Consider the following 23095-nt stretch of genomic DNA (forward strand, 5'->3'; position numbering starts at 1 on the left):
CACTGGCTAAGTTTCACAGAAGCTCGAAATTAGTGCGGACATCAATGCGAGATGCTTTTAATAGTTTCCACAATGAAACATTGCCTCAAAATATGGTAGAAAACCCATAAAGTTTCTGGTCGTATGTAAAGTACACCAGTGGCAAGAAACAGTCAGTACCGTCCCTGCGCGATAGCGATGGAAATGCTACCGATGATGGCGCCACTGAAGTGGAGTTACTAAGTATGGTTTTCCGTAATTCCTTCACGAAAGAAGACGAAGTAAATATTCTAGAATTTGAAACCAGAACAGCTGTTAGCATGAGTGACATAAAAGTAGATATCTTAGGTGTTGCAAAACAACTCAAATCACTTAAGAAAGGCAAGTCTTCCGGTCCAGATAGTATACCAGTCAGGTTCCCTTCAGAGTATGCAGACACAGTAGCGCCTTTCTTAGCAATCATATACAACCGCTCACCTGACGAAAGGTCTGTTCCTAAAGACTGGAAAGTAGCACAGGTCACACCAATATTCAAGAAAGGAAATAGGAGTAACCCATTGAAATACAGACCCATAACACTGACCTCAATTTGCAGTAGAATATTGGAGCATACACTGTACTCGAACATTCTGAATCACCTTTAAGAAAATGACTTATTGATACATAACCAACACGGATTCAGAAAATATCGTTCTTGTGCAACACAGATAGCTCTTTATTCCCAAGAAGTAATGAGTGCTGTCGACAAGGGATCTTCCTCACATGCGACTACTAAAGAAATTGCGTGCATATGGAGTACCGTCTCACTTGTGTGACTGGATTCGTGATTTCCTATCAGAGGTCACAGTTCGTCGTGATAGACGGTAAATCATCGAGTGAACAGAAGTGATATCTCGCCTTCCGGAAGGTAGTGTCACAGGCCTTCTGCTGTTCCTGATTTACATAAATGATCTAGGTGATAAACTGAGCAGCCCCCTTAGACTTTTTTCAGGTGACGCTGTAATTTACCGTCTAGTAAAATCTTCAGATGATCAATTCGAATTACAAAATTATCTAGATAGAATTTTTGTATGGTGCGAAAAGTGGCAAATGGCACTAAACAAAGAAAAGTGCGAGGTCATCCACATGGATACTAAAAGAAATCCGATAAATTTTGGGTATACGATAAATCGTACAAATCTAAGGGCTGTCAATTCAATTAAATACCTAGGAATTACAATATTAGCAACTTAAATTGGGAAGACCACATAGATAATATTATGGGAAAGGCGAAACAAAGACTGCGCTTTGTTGGCAGAACACTTAGAAGATGCAACAAACTCACTAAAGAGACAGCCTACAGTACACTTGTCCGTCATCTGCAGGAATATTGGTGAGCGATATGGGACCCTTACCAGGTAAGATTGACGGAGGACATCGAAAAAGTGCAAAGAAGGGCCAGTTCGTTTCGTGTTGTCGCGCAGTAGGGGTGAGAGTGTCACTGATATGATACGCGAGTCGGGGTGGCAGTCACTGAAACAATGCCGGTTTTCTTTGCGGCGAGATCTATTTACGAAATTTCAATCACCAACTTTCTCTTCCGAATGCGAAAATATGTTGTTGACACACACTTACGTAGGGAGAAATGATCATCATAAAGAAAAGAAATCGGAGCTCGAAAGATTTAGGTGTTCCTTTTTCGCACGCGCCATTCGAGAGTGAAATGATAGAGAAGTAGTATGAAAATGGTCCGATGAACCCTCTTCCAGGCACTTATGTGTGAATTGTAGAGTAATCATGTAGATGTAGACGTAGAATCATTGCGCTTGCTGGACTGCAAGTAGCCCTTCGAACTCACAAGTGACTGCTTCCGCTGCTTTCATGCAATTTTTTAGAACATCGATCCGAAATGAGCGACGGAACCTGTCCGTCATTACACGAGAAGGCATCGTCTTGGTCCAGCTGTAGTTGTTTCTTCTTGTTCCCACTTGATAGTTACGTCATCAACTGTCGACTTGGACAACTCTTTTCTTCTGGTGTAAGAATTTTTATTACGCACACCTGCCGCAAAATTTCTAGTAAAACTGTTATTCTATAGCTCTATTTCTCTTACCTCTACAGAAATGTTGTGCCGCATGAGTCAACGCCATTCCCATTTGTTTATTTACGGTTTTAACAACGCACTGCCGCCAGTGCGAACGAGGCACAACTTACTCAACTCTTCTTGCGTCTGACGTCACCGTAGTCCCGTAATTGGTAGTCTTTGCAGCTCGAGCGCTTCGTTCTTCCCCGCGCCTCTTCTTACTGTGATTTCCGTGTCTACGTTAATACGTTGTCTTCACATGCCGGCCAACCCGTGGATGCAGGTTCTTCCATCTGAACAACCTGCAGCAGTCTCTAGCCCTCGTTTTTTCGCAGTAAATAAGTAAGACATTTGCAACACTTAGTCGGAATGGAACTTCTTATGTGCTAAAGTATATAGCCGCGCGGGATTAGCCGAGCGGTCTTAGGCGCTGCAGTCATGGACTGTGCGGTTGGTCCCGGCGGAGGTTCGAGTCCTCCCTCGGGCATGGGTGGGTGTGTTTGTCCTTAGGACAATTTAGGTTAAGTAGTGTGTAAGCTTAGGGACTGATGACCTTAGTAGTTAAGTACCATAAGATTTCACACACAGTTGAACAGTAAAGTATATATATAACTAAAAGTGATGATGATGTTGATGATGATGATGATGATGACTAAGGAATTAGCCCTGACGCTGGTTTTCATACGAAGAGATGAAACATTTAAAATATAGTGATAAACTCCTTGCAAGGAGTCTTGAGCAGTAATTAAATCGATTATATCAATGCAAGGAATTTATCGGAAACATAATCTTCAGTGAATTATCTACTTTGCACTTGCTTCGTGAAAATACTGGATACAACTTTTTTCAGCTGAATACAGTCAATGCCTCAGAGTACCACGACAAGTCGAAAAGAAGTTAATTGCCCAAACTGATGCGTATGATCAAGAACTTCTTGCAGCGAGATGGCGCTCCACCCATCTTCCATAAAGACATGTTGCATATTTTTAGTGACCCATTTCCACGTCAGTGCAAAAGTCGAAGCGTGCCGCGGCGTAAAATAATAACCTGCAGAGCAACGCTGAGCCCCCAGCCTGCTCAACCACAACATCCCTTGATTATTAACCATGAGCATTTATCGAGTTACAGTTTTCACATTTCTCTGGTTAGCTGTTATTGCAGTCCTAATATAACGCTTAGTGTAGAAATTCAAAAAGGTACGCTGACATGAAGTGAATGGTTCAGAAAGACATGATATGGAGGTTGTAATTGTATCTAATTATCAACTGCAGTCGTACTTAATCCAGCACTGTTAGGCATATCTGTGTTTTAATAGGCTACTATGTGACTTCAGAATTATCTGTTCAATGAATGCAATAAACTGATATATAGTAACCAGTTTATCTGGAAAATGAATTAAAGTCAACTGAGAGGAAATAAAATCATTAAAGTATGTAGATGGCACGATAATTCCGTCAAACACGGCTGAGCCCTTAGATAAGCTGATCAGAAAGGAAAGTGTCATGAAAAGAGGTTATATGATAACATCAACGAACGTAGAGAGGGGTAATGGAATGTAATCTATTTAAATGAAAATGATACTGAGGGATATAGATTGAGAAATAGATTGGTAAAAGTAGCTGACGAGCTTTGCTATTATATGAGTAGAAAGTAATTATCAATAGCAATCGTAAAGAGGCTACGAGGAACATTGGCACTAAGAAGAAAAACTTTTTTTAAAAGGCAAATATGTTAATTCGACTCGTGATGACTGGGTGTTGTGTGATGTCCTTAGGTTAGTTAGGTTTACGTAGTTCTAAGTTCTAGGGGACTGATGACCATAGATGTTAAGTCCCATAGTGCTCAGAGCCATTTTGTTAATTCGAATAATAATATAAGTATTGTATTAAGATTTTTTGGCTACGACCGTCTCTTTGCAACTGAAAAAGGCAACATTGTTTTGCAAGAGTCGCTTCACCTCCGTTTATCGGATCATCAGCTGATGCCTGAACTACATATAATGTACATTTTCAGGTATATGCCTCGCTTTCAACTTACAAATTCCGCTATTATACGTGTAAGTAACCAATATATCTGAGCTAGCCACACTTTCTGTAATATGTTTCATTACTTTCTGCATATGTCGACGTTGTTCCACTTGAATTCTTGCAATATGAAAGCTAGGAAGTCTTACCAGAAAGCACTTTTGTGGAGAGTAAGCTTATATCGAAAACATGGTCGATGGAGAAAGAAAATAGATTGAAATGTGTTTCTGCAGTAGATGCAGATAACATGGGTAGGCTTGACAACTATTGAGAAGGCCTTGAATCTAATTGGAGAAAAGAAATATAGCACAATTGGACAAAAGAAAGTGTAGCTCGACAGGAAAAAAAAACCGTGACGCATTAAGGAAATGTTAATGGAAGAAAACTTAACAGGTCAAAATTGTAAACTAACCTCGCTACAAGAAACAATTTCAAGTACATGTAGGTCACATCGATTGGACGAAAAGGAAAGACTTACCACAGAACAGACAAGCTACGAAAACTGAATGAAACTATTCTTCGGACTGAAGACCTATTTCTTCCTATCCCTCCCCCTCTTTCACCCGTCACCGCCACCCCTCTCTCTTTCACTCTCTCTCTCTCTCTCTCTCTCTCTCTCTCTCTCTCCCTTTTAATACGAAGCATGCACATACCAGATTCTAAAACTAAGTAATCAAGGCTGAAATACTGTACGCAAGGGAGACACTATCACATCATATGAGAAGCAACATGGAAGGCATGCTGAAGACAGAACGCTAAATCATTAGAAAAATTCGCAGCCCAGAGCTGATAGAGGACACCATGCTAGGAAAACCACAGATAATATTTCAAATCTAGCAGCAGGTGTCAGAAAAAAAAGGCACGTCAATAGAGTTCTACCATACATACAAAGGGGTCACAAAAGTCAAACTTACCTAGAGAAGTCACAGATCGTTCCAACGGAAACTGAAGACAGAAACATCTACTATATCAAGATACACAAGTACAATATGAGGTCAGAGAACGATGTCCCAAGGAATTCAGTGACAAAGTGGACTAAAAATATGAAGAGACTCGTTGGATGAACAGAAATTGAAAGACAAGTATTACGAAATGGGAGAGATAACCAGTGAGCCTAAGTTATCAACAATGCGGCCATTTTGGAAGCCACCATCTTGAATGCAACTCGCAATGTTGAAATGTAAATTGAACTTGTAATATATCAGACAGCTAGTGAAATACGCGAGAAAAACAATTATGCCTGTAATTTGAGCAAAGCTTTGTTCACATTCGTGTAACGTCGCATATTATACAGAAGGGGACAAATCCTGCTGATAATACACAAAGATCATAGGATGTGATCGGTGCATTTCCAGCATGTTGTAGGATTATCGTTATTCGCTTCAGCCATTCTTCATGGACTCCAGTCAACTCATATACCATAATGCGAGCACAACCATCAACCCTGAATAAAGTATGGCCCATCCCAATTTCCTGGAGATGCAGCTACTGTTTGAAAGATGGTAGAAGAACGGTTGATGTTGTTGCTTCATCATAGTAGCCTTCAGTCCATCAGTTTTCTGTCTGTGACAGATCCAGTTTCACGGAATTTCACGATCAGATTCACCACCGCACTGTGATAATCGGTGATCTGTCTGGGTAGAGTTGGTTGAAATTCTCCGTAATAATACGGGTACCATTCCCTTCAGATATGAGGATGATCTCAATGGGTTCGCCTTGTGTTAATGCCACCAACTTTCACATCACCTGTAAACATCAGTCAAAATTTGAGATTGAATAAAGCTATGATCAAATGACAGCCCCCTTTATCTTTTCCTGGTGTTTTTTTCTGTTTGTTTGATGTGTCACATGGTCACTTATCCATCCGAAAATTATGAGTTTTATCCAAGATGGTGGCTTTCAAAATAGCCTCCATATTGGTCATTAAAGCCTTGGACAAATGCGGAACATTGTGTATATAAATTACTCCAACTGAGTAACTGAGAAAACAAGTACATCAAGTTTTAAGCGTATCAGCTATTAAATACATATAAAATATGCAATAAAATTGACATTAAAATGCGCACTGCAATGGACTGCACAGCGATTAGTAAAAACAAGCTGTATAAAGGAACAATAAAGGTAAGGTAGGATGAGCAGTTGAATGAGCATTAAAATTAGCGATAAAAAGAACATTAATATGAGCAATACCCGCCCGGTTAGCCATGCGGTCTAACGCACTGCTCTCCGGGCGGGAAGACGTGCCGGTCCCCGGCACGAATCCGACCGGCGGATTAGTGACAAGGTCTGGTGTGCCAGACAGCCTGTGGATGGCTTTTAAGACGGTTTTCCACTTGCCTCGGCTAATGCAGGCTGGTTCCCCTTATTCCGCCTAAGTTACACTATGACGGCGACTAATGCGCGAACACGTATGCGTACATCATAATTGCTCTACCACGCAAATATTGGGGTTATAGTCGTCTGGTGTGAGACGTTCCTGGGGTGGGGAGGGGGGGGGGGCGGGAGGGGTTCCACTGGCGGCCGCCGAACCGCACGAAAACCCTCGGTTCGGTGTGGGGCGGCGGTGGGGTGAGTGGACTGCTGTAGCCTTTTGTGGGGTTCTGAACCACCGAGGGCTACGGCGGGGACGAAGTCTCTCCGTCGTTTTAGGTCCCCAGTTGAGTACAATACAATACAATATGAACAAAAAGATAAGTATTATAAAGTACAATAAACCGAGCAATAAATTTGCACTAAATAGTTGACAGCGAATTAAGGAAGGACAGCATGCGTAATCCTTAAGTATTAATGTATAGTATGGGGCTTACAGCACCCTTCAGCAACTCCATCGTTTTGAATAATGCCTTTCGTGCAGTCACAACGTCGTGCTACGACTCATACTCTGCGCAATAGGCTGCATGATGCGCAACTTCACTCCCGACGTGCATGGTGAGGTCCATCTTTGCAACCACGACACAGTGAAGCGAGGTACAGATGGGCCCAATAACATGCCGAATGGACAGCTCAGGATCGGCATCACGTTCTCTTCACCGATGAGTGTCGCATATGCCTTCAACCGGACAATCGTCGGACACAGGTTCCCTGCTGTTTTGGGGTGGCATTATGTTGGGCCGACGTACGCCGCTGATGGTCATTTAAGGCGCCGTAATGCCTGTAAGATACGTAAATGCCATCCTCCGACCGATAGTGCAACCATATCGGCAGCATATTGGCGAGGCATTCATCTTCATGGGCGACAATTCGCGTCCCCATCGTGCACATCTTCTGAATGACTTCCATCAGGATAACGAAATGGCTCGACTAGAGTGGCCAGCACGTTCTCTAGACATGAACCCTATTGGACATACCTGGGATGGATTGAAAAGGGCTGTTTATGGACGACTTGATTCACCAACCACTCTGAGGAATCTACGCCGATCTGCCGTTGAGGAGTGGCACAGTCTGTACCAACAGTGCCTTGATGAACTTGTTCATAGAATGCCACGACGAATACAGACATGCATCAATGCAAGAGGACGTGCTGCTGGATATTAGAGATACCAGTGTGTACAGCAATCTATATCATCACTTCTGAAGGTCTCGCGGTATGATGGGACAACATGCAGTGTGTAGTTTTCATGAGCATTGAAAAGAGCGGAAATGATGTTTATGTTGATCTCTATTCGAATTTTCTGTAACGATTCCGGAACTCTCGGAAGTGAGGTGATGCAAATCTTTTATTGGTGTGTGTATTTAATACGTGTGTATGGGCATGACGCCAGTAGAAGCTCTAAATTAGCTCACAACATATTTTCAACATAGTTCTTCTTCGGTATTCGGAGACAGTGACAACGAGAGTCTCGTTTTGTTTGCCATTTCTTTATCATAACTGTCATCTAGTGACGATTTGTAGATCTTGAAGCATCTATGGAAAAAAAGAAAGAATTGTAAACATCGAAATAATGAAAATAGACAGTAAAAGCTTTTTAAAGTGTTCGAAAATTTTGAAAGGCACGTTCGGGTTCTACATACCAAAAAATACCAAATGATGTATCACATCCCAGATGCAGAATGGCTGTTGGGTAGTGCTGTTTTTCGGAACTACATTCAGTCCGCATCGCCCACTGACTTTAATGTCTCCGCTAAGACTAATGGTGGTTTCCTGGACCTGAACCTTCTCAGTTATATATGTCTGGCAATTCTGATTCAGTTCAAATTCTCTTTAGTCGACGTGCAACGAAGCTCTTTTACGGAGCGGAGGTGGAGTAATGTGGCTCAGCATGTATAATCATTGCATGGTTGCACCTTTGATGCATCCACAGATGAAATGCTTCGTGTTGTGCAATATGGCGTCTAGTTTCCTTAAATGGTTGCTATTCAGCCACAAAGAAGAGCAGTATTCCAGAACAGAGTATACTACTATTGAAGAAACTCTCAGTGTGGAAAAATACGCTCCGCACCTGCTGCCTGGTTGGGTTGACTTTAAAGCTGTTCCTTCTAGGTGTTTCGTAAATGACAGGATGCGATGACCCAGTATCGCGCCAAAGTACTTAGGAAAATGATAATAGAGTTTCTGTGTTTCTGTTTTGCTCGTTTTTGACCTCAGTCTTCAATCAGTGCATAATTTTCCAAAGTTTTAAGCTCTTGGGAATGGAGAATGACAGCTTCGTCTGTACGCTTGGCATGGGCAGCTATGACCATATGTTCGGCGTAACGATGTTTACGTCCTTTTGTTTCTAGAATGTCTGATGTGTAGAGGTGGTAAAGCGCAGGAGCCAACACCCATCCTTGACTTGTTGGTAACATAGCCTCACAGGTTTTATACTCTCACATGTCGTATTACTTGACATTGCATCTCTGTTTATCCATTATTTTTTTTTTTTTGTTCTAGAAGGGTGGCCCCATAGACATGAACAATCCTGAACATGCTCTACCACTCTGTACGAAAATTGTACTTTCATACGAATTTGCCACTGTTTGTAAGTCTGTTCGCATGGTGTTATTAGTATAATTTTCTCTTCGTAGTGCTTAACGTTATTTACTTGTACTTTAAGAGCTGAAAAATATATTCGCCTTCATGTCGGTCTGGAAATCTCTAGGCAATTTTTAGCAACATTTTGAGTAAATGAGAGGATGCGTTTATACTTTTCATTAGAGTTACACAACGACGATCACTTGGAGTGTTTTAAAATTGTGCACTCGATTCAGAACCGTATTTTTTTCCCATAAGTACACTGATCGGACACTCCACACATTCACTTAGTTATACCCATGCCTCGCAGGTGTTTTGCCGCTTTGCTTCTGTCCTAACTCCTCTGGAACAAAGATATTTAGAAGGTTATAGTAGAAGCTTTGGACCAAAAGTCGTGCTTGGCTGAGGCATCTGATATTGCGCTGCCATTGTACACGGAGATGCGCATTCAAGTTGGAACCGAGTGCGCTTGGCACTAACATTTACCCGCCTGAAAAGAAGGGACGTGTGTTCTCAGTAAAATCCCCGAAGCCGTAGGTAACTAGAATCGCGGCTCGTGGTCTTGCGGTAGCGTTCTCGCTTCCCGCGCAGGGAGTCCCGAGTTCGATTCGCGGCGGGTCAGGGATTCTTGTCTGCCTCGAGATGACTGGGTGTTGTGTGTCTTTCATCATCATTTCATCCTCATTCACTCGCAAGTCGCCGTAGTGGCGTTAAAGAACTTGTGGACCGGCGGCCGAACCGCCATGCGAGGGGTCTCCCGGCCACTAATGCCATACGCTCATTATTACCGCTAAATCCTTTTTCTCAGAATTGCTAGTAACAGCAGCGTAATGAGAGAACCTTGACGAAAGTGTCGAGGAATCAATGGATTGGTAAAACGTCTTATAAAGGGTGGTCAGAAACAGTGTGAAAAGCTTGTAAGTGTGTCGCTGAGGAGATTGTATTGAGAAACAATTGATAAGAAAAAATTCGATTCATTACACCGTTTCTGAGTTAATTGGCAATGAAGTCTCCCAATCAAGGCATTTCGCACTCAAATTCAAGCGGCCTGACAGATGCAATTGTTCTCATAGCGTAGACGATGGCGCACGAGACTGCTCAGCCTTCGACACGGATTCGATCCTTATTATCGTCCCACGTCCAATTTTTGTATCGATCTCGTGTCCGGTTTTAGGAAACTAAATTAAGAACACGTCTTCGGTTGGCAATTAGAATATCGCACGCAATGGCCTGAGTATCTACTTTTTTAATGCTAATTATCTTGGAAAATCGCAAGGTATCGAATTTTTTTTTAACAGTTATTTCTCAGCACAGTCTACCTTGGAACACCTTTAAAGGGTATTCAGACTCTTTCTGACCACCCTGTATAGGGCAAGTATCGAGGCCGGTGTAGCTCACAAATTTTACATGTCACTGATGTAACCTACAGCATTAAACATACTGGCTTGCTGTAGCTGGCGACCATCTGCTTGAGGTCACTGACCCAAGAGAACTACCTTGCGAATTTTAGGACAACATGGTTGTGGAGAGAAGCAGCGATTAGTATGATTAATCAATAATTCAAGAAGAGTCTTAATCGCATTTATTATTGTAAAAATATAGCCAATCGGTTTCAACCCGGCGTAGGGGTCATCTTCTGGGCGTTTACACCATTCGTCGACTGCTGGTCGACTGCTTACCAATGGTGTAAACGCCCAGAAGATGACCCCTACGTCGGGTTGAAACCGGTTGGCGGTATTATAACAATAATAAATGCGATTAATACTGTTCTTGAATTATTGATATCTTGCGAATGCTTTGTGGCTGGCTATATGGCCATTTTCAGAGTTCTCACTCAACGCTACCGACTGGAGTGATCGTGATCACGTGGCACCGTTTCCAATTCTTGTCACGGAGCCTCTAGATCAGGCATGTAGGCCTGACAAGAGATGGGGGTAGAGGGTCGAAAAGCGTCTCAAGGGATCGGATCCCCCAGGGTGCTAAGTCGGCAAATATGAAACTGATATTGTAAACTAGCGCAGTAGGCTGTACAGTTGAAGAGGAATGGACATCTCTAAAAAGGGCCATCACAGAAGTTGTGAAGGAAAACACAGGTACAAAGAAGGTAGCTGCGAAGAAACCATGGGTAACAGAAGAAATACTTCAGTTGATTGATGAAAGGAGGAAGTACAAACATGTTCCGGGAAAATCAGGAATACAGAAATACAAGTCGCTGAGGAATGAAATAAATAGGAAGTGCAGGGAAGCTAAGACGAAATGGCTGTAGGAAAAATGTGAAGACATCGAAAAAGATATGATTGTCGGAAGGACAGACTCAGCATACAGGAAAGTCAAAACAACCTTTGGTGACCTTAAAAGCAACGGTGGTAACATTAAGAGTGCAACGGCAATTCCACTGTTAAATGCAGAGGACAGAGCGGATAGGTGGAAAGAATACATTAAAAGCCTCTACGAGGGTGAAGATTTGTCTGATGTGATAGAAGAAGAAACAGCAGTCGATTTAGAAGAGATAGGGGATCCAGTATTAGAATCGGAATTTAAAAGATCTTTGGTGGACTTACGGTCAAATAAGGCAGAAGGGATAGATAACATTCCATCAGAATTTCTAAAATCATTGAGGGAAGTGGCAACAAAACGACTATTCACGTTGGTGTGTAGAATATATGAGTCCGGCGACATACCATCTGACTTTCGGAAAAGCATCATCCACATAATTCTGAAGACGGCAAGAGTTGACAAGTGCGAGAATTATCGCACAATCAGCTTAACAGCTCATGCATCGAAGCTGCTTACAAGAATAATATACAGAAGAATGGAAAAGAAAATTGAGAATGCGCTAGGTGACGATCAGTTTGGCTTTAGGAAAAGTAAAGGGACGAGAGAGGCAATTCTGACGTTACGGCTAGTAATCGAAGCAAGGCTAAAGAAGAATCAAGACTCTTTCATAGGATTTGTCGACCTGGAAAAAGCGTTCGACAATATAAAATGGTGCAAGCTGTTCGAGATTCTGAAAAAAGTAGGGGTAAGCTATAGGGAGAGACGGGTCATATACAATATGTACAACAACCAAGAGGGAATAATAAGAGTGGACGATCAAGAACGAAGTGCTCGTATTAAGAAGGGTGTAAGACAAGGCTGTAGCCTTTCGCCCCTACTCTTCAATCTGTACATCGAGGAAGCAATGATGGAAATAAAAGAAAGGTTCAGGAGTGGAATAAAAATACAAGGTGAAAGGATATCAGTGATACGATTCGCTGATGACATTGCTATCCTGAGTGAAAGTGAAGAAGAATTAAATGATCTGCTGAACGGAATGAACAGTCTAATGAGTACGCAGTATGGTTTGAGAGTAAATCGGAGAAAGACGAAGGTAATGAGAAGAAGTAGAAATGAGAACAGCGAGAGACTTAACATCAGGAATGATGGTCACGAAGTCAATGAAGTTAAGGAATTCTGCTACCTAGGCAGTAAAATAACCAATGACGGACGGAGCAAGGAGGACATCAAAAGCAGACTCGCTATGGCAAAAAAGGCATTTCTGACCAAGATAAGTCTACTAATTTGAGGAAGAAATTTCTGAGGATGTACGTCTGGAGTACAGCATTGTATGGTAGTGAAACATGGACTGTGGGAAAACCGGAACAGAAGAGAATCGAAGCATTTGAGATGTGGTGCTATAGACGAATGTTGAAAATTAGGTGGACTGATAAGGTAAGGAATGAGGACGTTCTACGCAGAATCGGAGAGGAAAGGAATATGTGGAAAACACTGATAAGTAGAAGGTACAGGATGATAGGACATCTGCTAAGACATGAGGTAATGACATCCATGGCACTAGAGGGAGCTGTAGAGGGCAAAAACTGTAGAGGAAGACGGAGATTGGAATACGTCAAGCAAATAATTGAGGACGTAGGTTGCAAGTGCTACTCTGAGATGAAGAGGTTAGCACAGGAAAGGAATTCGTGGCCGGCCGCATTAAACCAGTCAGTAGACTGATAACAAAAAAAAAAAAAAAAAAAAAAAAAAAAAAAAAAAAAATAATAATAATAATAATAATAATAATAATAATAATAATTAAAAAAAATTGTAAACTAAATTTTATGTCGTACAATGCAAAAAGAACATTACTCCAGCACCAGCATAACCGTTCTAGCTCTTCCCTTCCAGTTCAGTTCTTCAGTTTTAGGCGTCATACAGGCCAATTGCATACAGTTCTGGTTTGTGTTTAATCTTAAATACACAATATCTTCTTTAGACATCGCGCACTAAAACCACCGTGTGATGGAGTCAAATATGAGCTGTCTCTAAGTGTTGGAAGTCGTACCAAATTATTTCCCTAAGAACTGCGCACTGTAAGAGCTATCAAACTTCGTTATAATTTGGTAGATTTGCCAACAACATTCAAAGACAAGGCACTTACGATTCCATTACATGGCGACTTTACACGAAAAACGAATACACCGAACATATTTTCCATTCAAGAGTAAATACAAAATAAAATATTTCCATTCGGATACAGCTGTGCTGGAGGAATTGTAAACGTGAAGAAATAAAATGACGTGAAAGAGGTACGTTGGCCATGTTGATGATAGGAAGTAAAGAGGTAATCTTCTGTTGTTCGTCTCTAGAGTAGCCAATATACATGGGAACTCCCATGTTACTTGATATGACGTCATTTTTTGATCAAAGAGGCTTGGCCTTCAGAGATTCAGCTCAGAAAACTGGAGATCCAAATAACAGAAATCTCTGTAGAATACTGAAGCTCTTGAGTAACTATAGCCCAGTTCTTGCAAAACTCATTAGCAACGTTAGAGACCGACGAGAAGCTGGAAAGCCTTTAGAAGGACATTAACTGTCAAGTAATACTCAGAAAGAATTTATTTCCAGTTGTGCTCGTCATGTCAAGAGTTCCATCTTGGAACAGAGGGATAGTAAGAAGTACTATCTAGTTCTTGTTGATGGAACTTCGGATTCATATTATGTTGAATAAACAATATTCTGCACATGTTAGATTACTTAAAAAAGGTAACTGATAAATATGAAAAAAAATTAACGGTTTTTAGAATTCATAGATTGCTGTTTCACATTCAATTCAATTAACACTTGTGAAAAAAATCAGATCCTATCAGTGATTCCTCGGAGAAGGTTATGATAAAGGAGGTAATGAGGGTCTATAAATGATCTCTGACAAATTTTCTTCAGTGAAATCCTCTTGCCAAATTTTCTCAGTGTGCATGTCGTAACATTACGTGGAGTACATGCAGCTGAGAGTTGTCATGAAGCAGATACTTTTTCGGAGTGATTCAGCTTCTTGACAATCTGTTCAGTAGCAGTTCACAACGACGAAAAATTCTGGAACAATGTGTTGGAAGGTCTTTATATTCCATTTCTTTGTCCATATAAAATGCCCAATATTAAATTTCGATTACACGAGAAATCACTCAAATTTAAAGCCTGTCTATTCAATAATACCTACTTATGGATTACAGTTACAAACAACTTACACTGGAACCAAAATGTTGTGGGTAATGCGAATGAAAGACTGCGTTTTATTGGCCTCAGATGCAACAAAGCTACATTTGTCCGTTCTTGCTCCTGGAGTGCTGCTGTGCGGTATGGAATCCGTACTAAATGGGAAGGGCAAGGACATCGAAAATATTCCAAGGAGATCGTTTTGTTCTATCAGAAATCATGAATAAGTATGAGTTGGAAAGACAATCACTAAAAGAAAAGCGTTCTTTCGTTGTGGCGAGATCTTTCACGAAAATGCAGACTCTCTCTTCACATTGACAAATTATTTTACTAACTCGAACCTGCATAGGTAGAAATGCCAGTCGTGAAAAAGTAAGCGAAATCAGAGGTCGTACTTGAAAATTTAAATGTTAATTCCTCTCCCCGTGCTTTTAGAGGGTGGAGCGATTGAGAGGTCATCTGAAAGTGATTCTATGAACCCTCTGCCAAACACATAGGTATGAATTGTAATCATGTAGTATACGCCCGTCCTTTGAGGTTTTCAACATTTACCTAAATTTTAAATTATTTTTCGTTGTGATCGCGCATATGGTGTTATCATGAAGTAAATTTTCCGTCACTATTGCAAGAGGCATCCATCAGTGTACTGAATTCTCTTGCTGCAATGCTGAAATGCTCCGTCACTCAACTACTATCACGCACACTGATGATGGCCGTCTGCAAGGGATTCTTTAACGGATTTAACGTAAGGCGTGGACAACCATCCAGAGTATTGTTGAAGAAATGTCCCTTTCCCGCGAGGCAGAGAATCATCGGTTCATTCTCTCCACCTAAACAGCAGCCGTAGCTGACAACAGTAAAACTTTGACTGTGAAAAATATTTTATTAATTAATATTTATTCCACTAAATATCTGGAACACTCTCCATACAAATCGTCATAATTCTGTAGACTAATTAAAGTACATACGCAATTATCATGTTCTTTCATCTTCCATTTTTCTGAACGGATGGGGATATGAGCTGATACACTATTCTCGTGTGGACTGTTTATTTTAAAATTAATTCCGACTAGCTGTTTTTGATGACCTCCATTTACTACCACCGATTTGGAAGCTCTGATGCCTTCATCATCTGGTACGTGCCTTGACAAACTATTTGCTGCACACCCGCAATTATACACGTACGTAGTTAAGAGACGCTGTCGCGTATAGTGTCATCTTAACTGGTTTCTTATATATTCTTATATAGTTTCTTATATATTAAAAACTTTTTTGTTACCTAAACTCTATATTTACTGTAGCCTGATCACGTTTATTCATTTGAACACTTTGTAAGATTCTTTTGTTTCAAACGTGAGTGGCGTCTGAGAGCTGCACGATCGCGTAGACTTTCAGTGATGTCAGTTCGGTTGGAGTTGTCTACGGCTGACGTTCTGAGTAATCTATTAGTTTCTGCATGAGGCATTATTTCTTCCCCTCAAACGCCATTTTTCCTTGTCCACATCGAATTAACTGTCGTTTCTGCAGTAAAACAGACTGCAATAAAAATTTTGTCCTCGATCATCATGCCATAACCAGCACTATTTTTATTCTGATGCAACCTTAAATTTTTTACAATATTAGGAGAAATTAAACTTCCCCTGAGGAATCACAAATAGCCGTCTATACTGTTTCTCATTACTTCAGAATCGCCTGTAGTAACGGTAGCGGTAAGGAAGTAGGGAAGGAAGGAAGGAAGGAAGGAAGGAAGATTGGGTTGAAACGTCTCGCCGACAGTGGGGTCATTAGAGACAGATGGTGGCTGAAAGCGTAGGACGAGCGACCTCTAAGCTACCTACGGTGCAAATATAACAGCTATAGATACACCGTACCAACTATATACCGCACATTCTCGGTTAAACAAAAACAAATAAATAAACCGAAAATTCGGACTGATGAGGACGGGATAAAATATGGTCATGTGCAATTACTTTTACTACCTAACTGCCTGCTGAGTACAATCCATTTCAAAATATTTTTGGCACATTTATGAATTTTGCTGATTTTGTTCTACCAGCAGTGAACGTTAAATCCATTGGCAACTATTTGTTATAATTGGCAAAAAATTGTGCATGGAGTCAAGAGTAAGATTTTTTAGTAATGATCCTTTATTATTTTTAATATTTATGAGTGAAATAGCTCCCACGTTTAAAACTGAAATCTAATCCCAATCTTGAAAACAGTACGGACGCTGAGAATTACCGGAAACGTTGCAGTGGTGAAGCAATTCTCGCATTCAGACACGCTGCTGTGACAGTTCTGGTGAACACTCGCATCTCAGACCAATGAGGAGTCATGTGAGCCCATCGCAGATTCTATTCACGCAAAGTTACAGGGCGGCTGGCGCCACGTGTGCCTACTATAGCTCTCTTTCACTGCGACTGTGCCGTATAGTTGTGCCAGCAGATTACGAATACTTATAAGAACAACACTAACACTGCACTTACACAGTTAATTATTTAATCAGAAACCAAAAACTGTTCATTAGAGAACAAGAGAAAGAAGATTGTTTACGAAGAAACACTAAACCTATTAAATGATTAATAAGAGACAGTATTAACGTATGTCTGCAGGTCTTGTGTTGCAGATAGGCCCTTTACAGTATTGCAAGAAGGTTGCATCTACTGACAACGTAAAAAAATATCGCGTGCATGGAAAGACGAAGAGTGTGTCAAGATATAAAAACCTTTGCTGTAGAACTGATTCGTTAAGTCAGGTTATTACCTGGAAAATAATTATTCATTTCTCCAGTAAAGCTACAACATTCCAGGATTTGTCATCTGATTTAGTGTCATCACAACTGAGTGAAATACTCTTTCTCTTGACGTGTTCTTCATTTTCTGCTCCATTTCATCTCTGCAATATCCATCTCGTTAAACAGAGATAGGGGGTGAAGTTGTGAGACATTGGGTTCGTATTCGAGAGGGCGGCATTTCGAATCCTAGCCCGGCAGTCCAGGGTTAGGTTTTCCGCAGTTTTCCTTAATTGTTTAGGGTAAATGGTGGAATAGTTCCTTTCAAAGAGCACAGACGATTTTCTTATTTAAGTATATAAGAACGGAAATTTGTACCAAGGCTGGGATTCGAAGCCAGATCTGCTATTCACTAGGCAGCTACCCTAACCGCAGCCGGCCTCTGTGGCCGAGCAGTTCTAGGCGCTTCAGTCCGGAACCGCGCTGCTGCTACGGTTGCAGGTTAGAATCTTGCCTCTGGCATGGATGTGTGTGATGTTCTTAGGTTAGTTAGGTTTAAGTAGTTCTAAGTCTAGGGCTTAGAGCCATTTGAACCATTTGAATTCTAACTACTACGCCATCCTGGCATTGTGGCTTTGCACAGCTGCGCGAACTACCATAGCACACACCGTTCCTCGGTGTAAACTCCCATTCATGCCTCAGTCAACTTGGTATTCACTTTAAACTCGAACTGCATTGCTGAAGATTTCCAATTGCATTGCAATAGCGTCTCAGCGTCGGACAAAGTGGGGGTCCTGCCTGAAACCCAGGCATAGGTGCTTTAATCCAATGAAACTGTATTGTTCCAATAGTCCACGTACCTGTACAAGGCGTCTGTGCCAGGTTGGTTAGCACTTCTGTCTAGTGAGCAGAGCAGTATTGGTATAAATTTTCATTCGTCGCTTCATCTGCTTACACACTGATGAGCCAAAACGTTGTGACCACTTGCTTAATAGCTTGGAGCGAAATATATAATTGATCATGCATATCAGGGGTCCTACACTAGGTTGGTAGGTTTGTGGAGGTATGTGGCACTAGATGCCCCAGTCAGGTAATTAGGTAATTCGCATGAATAATGTGTACGCGGTGATGGCGCTCGATAGCGACCTATATGGGTTCCTTGCGGTTTACTTGATGCGAATATGGTCACCGAGCCACCAATGTGAGTTCACTATAATGCTCCTCAAACCACTGGAGTACGGTTCTGGCTCCGAGACACGGACAATTATACTGCTGAGACCGCCGTCGGCGTAGATATCAAGCGTGAGGGGTGGCAGGTGGTTCGCAGCTGTCAGTGTGTCTTCGATTACTACCACAGGTCGCATGCAAGCGCAGGAGAATGTCTCCCACAGGATAATACTGATCCCACCAGCCTACGTTCTTGGCTCGCTGCACGTTTCGAGCCGCCGCTCACCTCGATGGTGGCGTTTGTGTAGACGACCATCAATCTGGTGGAGCAAAAATGTGATGCAGCCGAATAGCAGACACGTGTCCATTGATCGTAACTGTCGATGTCGTTGGGTCAACAAGTGAACACGTAGATATGATCTGCTGCGGAGATCCATGTTGAACAATGTACGAGGAACGGTGCGCTCCGAAACACTTGTGCGTGCACCAGCATTGTGCTCCTTCGGCAGAGATGCACCAGATCAGCATTTATCCTACTTTACAGAGCAGAGAAGCCTCCGAACCCCACGTTCCGTAAGGAATCGCGGACTTCCAACCATTTAGCGTCTAGTGATAGTTTCACTGTTCTTCTACCTCTTTCCGTAGATGCTCACGGCAGTAACACGTGAACTTTTTACCAGCTTTGTCGTTTTTAAGATACTCGTTCACAGGCTCTACCCTTTGTCAGAGTCGCTTCTCTCAAAGAATTTCCCCATCTGCAGATCATATCTTCGCTAGGGCGATTCCCCGTCCGTATATGCTCCGATTACATTCTTTTTTTAGCTCGTCACGTGCCCGCAACGCCACGGTGCTTCATCCAACATTGCGGAAGTCAGCGGTCATAAATGTTTTGGCTTATCAGTGTATGCAGCGCAGATGTCTGAGACTTGGAAAGGTGTATGGAACCATACAGGTTCATTGTATGTCCTTATTTTTCTCCAATCCCAGATTTTGCCCCATCTCTAATGACTTTGTCGTCGACGAGAAATTAAGCCCTTAATCTTACTTTCATTCTCCCTCCTAAACTGAAAAGCGAAATAAGCTGTGATTGTTTAGCTTTTGCTTTCATTTTCTATTCTGACCTATTGACTGTACCGAATGACATGTAGATATTCTTTGTGGATTGACATTCTGTTTCATGTCGAGAATGTAAAAGAGGAAAAATAGTCAGATTCACCGTGTTATTGCCGGCCGGGGTGGCCGAGCGGTTCTAGGCGCTTCAGTCTGGAACCGCGCGACCGCTACGGTCGCAGGTTCGAATCCAGCCTCGGGCATGTATGTGTGTGATGTCCTTAGGTTAGTTAGGTTTAAGTAGTTCTAAGTTCTAGGGGACTGATGACCGATGTTAAGTCCCATAGTGCTCAGAGCCATTTGAACCATTTCACCGTATTATTTACCATCAGCGTAAACCGAGTCCGAATTTCTGTGCTGTAATTTTATTAAGTGCACATTTGATGCATTGACTGCGATACAGGGAGCCATATGCATGCTCTTGATCATGTACAGACATAAAAGGCATGGCTGCCCAGTCGTTGGTTCATGGCTGATATTGTTTTGAAAGCGGCACTCAAGCTGACTGGCATAACAGATCTGTTTAAAACATTGTTGCAGGAGTGAAACCAGCGCCAAGCACAGTAGCGCAGCGTAGCTTCGTTAAATGGCGTTCTGGAACTAGATCCATAGTAATGATAATGGACCTGAAATACAACTTTTCCACTGAGTTATCTACCAATATTGTAAAATTAATATACAGAAAACCCAGATTTTTCGTATTTATTCGATAATGTTGTGGTACTCAATATGATGAGAATACTGTAGATTGGTTTACAACAATGATACTCTGTCTTACTGAAAATGAAGTGCTGACTGGTCTTCAATCCGATGTGGTTTATCCTGTACAACTCTCTGCATCCTTTGCATAATTCCTACAACTGCATCCTCTACAAGCTCATTCCAGTCGATCCTTGGCCATCACATTCAGATTTTACCCGCAAACTTCTATTACCAAATCAACTCTTCCTTGATTGCCCTTAATGCGTTCTGTAAAGATAACCCGTGTTCTTGACAACTCGTATCTTAAAAATCAATTTCCCTTAGCTCACTTTAGTACTTCTTCGATGGTTATCTTATCAACCCAAGCTAGACATCTTGTTAAAATTAGACATCATCTTGTAACTACTGGTTCCCCAACAAGAACAATAATGCCAAACTCTAATTTCAGGCGACGAAACGCACTGGTGGAGTTGCCTAATACGACTCTCTACTTTCTGTTTGTCAAATTTAAGTTATTAATTTATCATACAAGTCGACACCATATTGGTGTTTCGCTGTCACGTACGCTATTCAGATGAGACGGATGAATTGATAGATGTCATTCGTAGTGCAAAGGCTCTTCCAACGCTCAAATTGTGTCCATACTATTTTTTTTTACTTTTTAATATTCATCCATTTGTAAGTTTAGGTTTTTTTATTGGTAACGCCACCTCTGTATGAAAATCACTGGCTGTGCTGTGTGCAGTCTGCGGCTGCTTTGCATTGTTGTAACACTCGCCATTGTAGTGTTGGGCAGCGGCAGCTGGATGTGAACAGCGCGTAGCATTGCACAATTGGAGGTGAGCCGCCAGCAGTGGTGGATGTGGGGAGAGAGATGGCGGAGTTTTGAAATTTGTCATGAACTGCTATATTTATATATGATGATATCAAGGTAAATACATTGTTTGTTCTCTATTAATATCTTTCATTTGCTAACTATCCCTATCAGTAGTTAGTGCCTTCCATAGTTTGAATCTTTCATTTAGCTGGCAGTAGTGGCGCTCACTGTATTGCAGTAGCTTGAGCAGCGAAGATTTTTGTGAGGTAAGTGATTTGTGAAAGGTATAGTTTAATGTTAGTCAGGGCCATTCTTTTGTAGGGAATTTTGAAAGTCAGATTGCGTTGCGCTAACAAAATATTGTGTGTCAGTTTAAGCACAGGTTTGTATAATTGTTTAAAGGGGACATTTCATATGGCGACCCTGCCAGGATACCTCACTGGAATCTTCTGATTTTTTTTTCTTGTTGTTTGTGTAATTAGTGTAGCTTTTGTTTGTTGCTAGCGCGTAATTGTAGAGAAAATCTCCTTTGTAGTTGCAGTCTTTCATTGTTGTACAGTAAAACAGTTGTGGCATGCATGTAGATTTGCACCAAGTATTTCGCAGCTGCAATTAACTAGATATTATTTTCAGTGTTATGTTAATGTGTTCTCTTATTTTTGCTCTTCAAATTGTGCTTTTCTGTGTTATCGTGAAATATTGTGACAATAATGGCGTGTGAAAAACGTAATACTAGGCTCCAAATTAAATTGAGAAATGACCGTGAAGACGAAAGCAGTGTGTTAGCGCCGCAGAGTAATGAATTAACTAATGTTCAAAGTAGTAATTTGGTAATTGTGCATAGGGAAATGGATCGGGCGGCAAACAATGGTGTAGACAGTGAAACAATTAGAGAACAAGGAAACATTATCGATCGATCGGTCGGCAACAGCTCGCCTCAGGAATCCGAAATGACAGGAAACAATCTCGCAAATACTGTAGATTCAGGCTTTGGATCCTCACCGTTTTCTCAAATAAGTCAAGACACATTTTCTGCTTGTCAAAATGTGAATGATTCCGGTGCAAATTCACTGCCGAAAAGCACTGAGGAACATGTTCCAGACACCAGTGCATTGTTATTACAATTAATACAGCAAATGGGACAAACACAGCAAAAGCTTCAAAAGTTAGACACAATGGAACAAAATCTTCGAAAGTTAGATACAGTGGAACAAAATCTTAAAAAGTTAGACACAGTGGAACAAAATCTTAAAAAGTTAGACACAATGGAACAACATCAGAGACAAACACAGCAACAGTTAGACACAATGGAACAAAATCTTCAAAAGTTAGACACCACACTTGAACAAACACATGAAGATTTAACTACTGAGTTACATAACATTGAATCGAAATGTCAAAAAGTCTGTAATGACGCAAAAACACAAATTTGTGAGCATTTTCAACCTATTTTTTCGCGGCATGAAAATGCATTACAGAATCACGAAGCAGCCATAAAAGAACTGCAAGCCATTGTTCATGAAAATCATGAGACCTTGTGGGCTAAAATTGACTCAGTTGCATCTACCGATTCGGTTACGCAACTTGCAATAACTCAGGAAAACTTAAAAGACACAGTAGATTCGATTTCAACACAAATGGACACTCTGAAACTTGGTTCAGAAAAACACACTGAGGAAATGTGTTCACTATCGGAGAAAGTAGCCGAACTTTCGGATCAGGTCACTAACTTATCTACAAAGGTAGATGATGATCTGAATGACACAAGACCTGTAGCCTTCACTGACACAGAAGAGTATGAACAAATTAGAAAATTCAAACAGAATCAAAATCAAATCAATACACAGTACAAAAGAGAAATCCGGGAAGTACAAGATCAGCTGACACAGGTAATACAAGAATTACGTATTTCAGAGGATACTCGCGCCCCAATACGGGAAGAGGGACACAGAAATACGGAACAGCCACAAAATAATAACACAGGGCATTTCGGAAGCTATGAAAGAAATTGGCAATGTGCATCGAATTTTGATATGGAACGGCCGACACGACCTAACAATGACCGATATGCGACTCGCCA

The sequence above is a fragment of the Schistocerca serialis genome, chromosome 2, assembly GCF_023864345.2.
Source record: "Schistocerca serialis cubense isolate TAMUIC-IGC-003099 chromosome 2, iqSchSeri2.2, whole genome shotgun sequence".
Taxonomy (NCBI): domain Eukaryota; kingdom Metazoa; phylum Arthropoda; class Insecta; order Orthoptera; family Acrididae; genus Schistocerca; species Schistocerca serialis.